The sequence below is a fragment of the Stegodyphus dumicola genome, chromosome 8, assembly GCF_044657685.1.
Source record: "Stegodyphus dumicola isolate Sdum_Otavi_A_Nest chromosome 8, ASM4465768v1".
Lineage (NCBI taxonomy): Eukaryota > Metazoa > Arthropoda > Arachnida > Araneae > Eresidae > Stegodyphus > Stegodyphus dumicola.
This window is the reverse complement of record NC_140775.1, coordinates 87,509,876-87,515,875: the sequence shown is the minus strand read 5'-3', so window position 1 is coordinate 87,515,875 and position 6,000 is coordinate 87,509,876. Positions and strand designations below refer to the sequence as shown.

The following is a 6,000-nucleotide window of genomic DNA, read 5'->3' as shown; positions in this document are numbered from 1 at the left end:
TCGACACCAAGGTTAAATAGTTTTACTTCTAGGTACCATGTTATATCTGAAATTCCTATATTGTTAAATGTTAAATATGAAACTACTTGCCGTTAAAGGTAGTAATCGTATAGTGAAACGTGTACAGCATTTTTGCGTTGTGAAAAAAATGCATTCCGGGACCGCGCCGTGAGAGGATCGAAAACATAAAACATATACAAGATATAAAGGAAAAGTTCATATTAAATATATAAAGAAAACATACTGTAAGAGGTTCCAGATTAAATATCAGTTTATTCAATTACAACACAATAAGAAAAATCTTAACCTCATCTGAGAGTCTGTTCATTTAAATTCATAAAAAACTTAAGGTTTGTCTGGTGATTTAAAAGAAAGGAAAGGGAAACAATTTAAGGCCTGAGAGTTAAATTTTAGATTTGACGTTGTTTTTTTTTTTTTTTTTTACTGCTAAGGACGTTTTTGAGAAGCTTGCCTAAAGTTCAAACACACCAAAAAAATAAAACTTATCTTGAAGGGACATCTTGAAGCGGAGGACTCTTATCTTATTCCGCGTTGATGTCGGCCGGGCTCATCTTGCCACTGGTTCTAAAAATGTAGACTCCACTTCACTACTGTAGAACAGAAACAGGAGCACTGCTGCCCAGGACGGCTATCCGCTTGGTCCTGAAAGTCCTATGTCAACACGCAGGTAACTCGTTCAAATTTCGCCGGTCAGAAACGTTGTTGCTAGGAAATTACTGCTCGCCTGTTCTTACTCATCCCAAGAGCAAGCTTCACGGGTAACGTCCCAAGTAAGTTCCACCCACCAGTCAGTAAGGGAGAGAATCCAACTCCAATTTTCTTCAAGCCAGTTTTCAAGAGCAACGTCCACAAGTCCAGCAGACCCGAAAGTCAGCGAGTCCAAGAGTAAGTGAGTCCAGAGCAAGTCTAAGCGAGTCCAGAGTAAGTGTGTACCCATCTCGAATTTCCTTCGTCTCCTTCACAAAACGGGCTCCCACTATGGCTTCACTTATCGCCCCCTTAATTATGGCAAAATCTTCGTTTTCAACTCCAGAATGCGGAAATAAGGGTGATCGCGCATGCGCGCCCTTCTTCACTTAGCCAACAACCGGACCCTCAATCGCCAAAAACCTGAATGACTTACATTGAAAGACAAGTAGCAACCTTTGACCTTTCCGTCACGTACTTGCCTCTCTTAAGGTCAACTAACAATGAAAATTCTTTCTCGAACATTCTAAAGCGCGCGAAATCATGACTTGGCGAAAATTGCCTCCCTTTCCCTGCTTCTTTCACAATGAATAAAAGTTTGTACAAGATTTACAAATAGAGCAAAATAAATAATACTCTTTTAAACTAAATAATATTTCCAGAAGCATCTGTTTTTCCCCAAAATTAAAGCCTTAAATTAAATAATTCAGAATCAAAATAAAATTTAAATTTCCATAAATCATAAAATCATTCACCTAATTTTTTTATAACGCTATCAGATAATTTCTCTACATAACAGTATGTGAAAGTTTCGTTCAGAAAAATAATCAAATACTTGTATACATTTCAAGAAAATCATATAACGTTCGGTGTGGAATACGGACATAAATAAAATTAGATTTCATGGGAAAGGAAATAAGAACTAAAATTATATGGAATATAAGGACCGAAACGTAATATAAATTAGAAGACAAAGTTTGATATTAAAAACATGGAATAGCATAAGTATTAAAAGAGGATTAGCAAATTTAGGAAGTGATGGATAAATACACAAGGAAAACTAAATGGCTTTTGAATAATGAGACAAGTGTAAAACTGATGTTCCCAAAATAAATCATTTAAAACAAAGAGCAAAAATTATGATGGGAAGAAATATTATTAAAGTTCAGAAGTTAAAAATCAATTATTATAATAATATTATGTCTTTAAGTCATCAATTACACATAATGTCCAAAAATAAGTACTTTGGATTCTTAAAAATATTATACTCTGTAAAGTTTATTATTAAAAATATTATTGTTAACAAAGTTTTAATTTCTGAATGTATACTAAGGAAGTCATTGGTATGAACTCGTTTTCACTCACAGTTAAAACTTTTTCTTTAAGAAAATAGTTTTATGAATTCCTTTTATCTCATAAAGATTGCTGAAGTACCAAGCATATTCTAAAGAAAATAATTAGAAACAGGTTTTCTGCTTTCTGATATATCAACAATTTCCCCCATATTCACTGACAGATAAGGCTCCCTTACTTTCAAATAAATCTTTCTCCCAAGGTTGACCATTCCTTCGCGGGAGCTCCCTTTCAGTTTGGCTTCCTGAGCTCCCGATCTAGAACTCTGATTTTCACTACTTAAGTACAATACTATTTTCGTCAAGCTGATGGACTGCATGCCAGTTCTGCGTATGCCAGGTGCCCGAACACGGCAATATGGTATTTTCGGGTTTTATATGTCTGAAACGACTGAGTGAATGTGCCTTGGTTTACAACAAAGTTAAGCCAAAGTTTTGCCTTATTTTCTGAAAAAAAAAGCAAAATTTCGGTAGGTTATCCTAGGAGGAACTTTCGCCCAATTCTGATTCTACACTTACAAAATTTCTTCATGTCGTGAACTGAATTTCTATGAAACATATCAGATCTACAATTATTTACCTTCTTTCACTATGGACATAAATTTCAATTTTGTCCTTCAAACGGATTTAGTAATCCGATATTTATGATTTTTATGTTTATTGTTGCCTTGGAAATATATTGAAGAAATATTTAATCCCATCGAATCGTTTTGCACTGTATCTTATCCTGAAGGAGACGGACTTTCATCTAATTAATAAAATTTCGATGAAAACTTACGCCAAATTAATTTTGCTCTTTCGCTTCATTTAAAATTTTGCATTTCCGTGTTTCTCTTCAATTTTAATAATATGTATTTCGATTCAATTATTTGTATTTTCCAAATCGTGAATACGGGATATAATTTAATAAAGGTTTGATAAAGATTTAATAAAGGTTAATGCATTTGATATTTGACGGGAGACATGAATACCATGATTTGACAAACAGGCTAGGTGCTATTGTCTGGCGCCTTGGCAAGATATAATATTGTAAGATAATGTAGGTGTTGTAGTGCAGGATATAATTACAAAATTGACATAATTATTACATCATTTCAGGTAAGCGATAAATGGAGGAATGGTATTGAACAAGTATTGTCCTTTATGTTGAATGCAATCGTGGCTAAAACACACGAAACTTACATGAGAGAAACTAATCGTTGCATAAGGATCCATTTTATATTGAACATGCGTTTACGAATAATATTAAATGGTACATTTTATGCCACCATTGAAGAGTATTTTATTGATGTACATTTTCAAAACATTTGTCAAAAAGAAAACACATTTTAAAATTTTGGTTAACGTTATTCTGAATAATAATTGCCACAGATTTTAACACTTTTCCTTTATCTCTGTTAAGAAGTTTCATTGAAGCGAAAGAGGCATATTCAGACGTCTTCTCTCAAATTTTCCTAAATCCTGGAAAAAAAATCAAGTAATTAATTACAAATAAACTAAAGTACGAATAATTGTAATAATGAAGTAACCAAGTTGTATGTTGGAATTCGCGTAAGTGTGGAACGAAAAGTGAAATTTCAGGGAGGTAGACATAGATTTTGAAATCCTTAGCTTGATAATTTATGACTTTTAATGTTTATACACCAAACGACCACTGGAGTATGAAATGAAGATCACAGGCAAAATTTGAGCTTGTTTAAACAGATTTACCAAAAGAAATTATTTTTAACATAATTCTGTGTAAGATTTATTAACTTCAGAAAAACGTTTCCATTGGATGTGGTTTCGTATTCCTGTGTGCATGAAAAATCTCATATTTGGAAATAATTTGCGTTTGTAAAATTCAAGTATAAAAACAATTGCGTATTAATTAAATGTAAATTATGTATATTAGTTAAATAATTTTTCAATTTTTCTTTCTTTTATATTCAGTGTTACTGATAATAAAAATATGATATGATATTTAACAAATTATTAATAATATTTTTATTTGTTAGAGTTTAACAATAGCTTCAGATGTTTAATTCGTAAAGAGTATCTATGCGTTTTTAGCAAGCCTCATTCTTCTTCTCTAATAAGTAAAAATATTTTTCTCACGTAAAATGAAAGCTGCTTTGCGTTCTTTTATTTTCCACATGATATTGCTATAAATTTTACTTCCTAATTAATACCTTAATAAAAAAATTCCTTACTACACTTAACATTGTGGTCACAATCTCCATTATTCAAATTCGAACTTTTAAAGACAGAAACAAAATGGGGGACCAATTACAAATTTTTGGGAAATCAGGTAAGATCGAGAAATGTATACATCAATTGCCAGGAGAATGGCAAGTTAAATAAATATCTAATTTGAACTTCGGACCTTGAAAACACATGGACGTACTAACATACACTAATTAAAATATATACTAATTCCCTGTATGAATCCACGGCTTTCCTGAAGTTCCCTTTCGCCGATGTGTTTACGGTAGTTTGGCTGTATGGCTTTAAAAAATAACGTCTGTTTCGCCCGATGTTGTATACAACCGAGATGAGAAAATTAGGTTTAATCGTCGATCCTAATTTTTCTTACTAGAAGTTTGCAGCAAATGCGTGGTGATCATGTATTGCAGAAGTTCTGCTTCTCCCGAAGGAGAGAAATAATGTCAGATATAAAACTTATTTTAAGTAAATTACACTTTTCTAACACTCTTTGTGGAATGAGACACGGATTTTCGTCTTAGTGGTTACAAATCTCCTCCATTTTGTTCGTATAGTTTAAGAACAACCTGTATTTTTCACTCTTAGAATATTTCAAACAATATTAAAAGTAAATTATACCAAAGCGTTTAACTTTTTACCAGCTGTTTCACTTCATTAGGTAATATTAAAAAAATTTTACATTTTAATAGATTACAAAATTATCTAAATAGATAGAAATATTTCGCAATTACCTAAGATATACCAGAATTTATCTTCCATCGGCAAACGAATACCTGGGCTGTGGATCAGGGTCTGGCATAGCATGGATGATAGTCAAAGTTGCCATCGCCAAAGCCACAACGAAAACTAGACTGCGTTTCAGAAACTCCATTCTCTAGATTCAAAAATTTTTGTCTGTATGAATATCTTACTATGAATCTGTCCCTTTATACTACAACTTAGCCTAAAAAAATGTGCAGCGTCATAAAAATTAAGGACAAGACTAAAAAAATGTGCAGTGTCATAAAAATTAAGGACACAATAAGATGATTCATAGTTAAAGGCGAAGTGATTTTTAAAATATTATGTCTTTTATGAACAACTGCAACTCTTATAATAAATTTATTTAAAAAAAAGAAATGTATTTACATCCCAACCGGTGGTATTTTGTTTACTTCGGGGATTCAACACAGATTCATTAACGAACATCCCGAATGCAATATTTTTCGTAAGAGGGAAAAATGCAAAATCATCGGAGATGAAAATAAATGCCTTCTTTGTTTTGCTTTGTGCAAATTTTCTTTGTTTAAAGTGTTTTTAGTCTTTCGAATATTACGGGTTTCTTCAAAATATTTGGATTAAGTTACGGTTTTTTTTTTATTAGAATTCGGAAATGACCCTCGAACTTTGCGCATTGACTCCTTTACCTTGCAATATGAATCTCACCCGAAATCTGACAGGTCATGACAATTTCTGTGTAGGAAACTGGAAAGCAATCAATCTTTCAAGAATTTACGTTCATAGCCTTTGGATGGTTCAAAAGTAGATCATGAAAACTATGTAGTATCGGTAGTGGTATTTTATCCCCTTCTTCTTGAACAGCTTTCCAAAGTCTAAGGAGATCTTTAGGTCGGCATTTGGCCTTGCGTCTTTGAGAAGTCAAAAGCACCAAACTTCATGGGTACATTAAAACAGGACATTTGGTATGTTCAGTAGTGATTAAGAGTTGCCGACAGGAGGCGTTGCTAGCGCGTCA

General features: G+C 32.8%; 1 long non-coding RNA gene across 1 annotated transcript; it reads right to left on the bottom strand.

Moving 5' to 3' along the window:
• Window positions 1–250: 250 nt before the first annotated feature.
• On the bottom strand, window positions 251–5,324 carry LOC146995895 (uncharacterized). Its single transcript, XR_015042620.1, has 2 exons — window positions 4,997–5,324; window positions 251–3,521 (listed from the first exon to the last, which is right to left on the bottom strand). It is a non-coding gene; the product is annotated as an uncharacterized LOC146995895 (long non-coding RNA).
• Window positions 5,325–6,000: the final 676 nt, after the last annotated feature.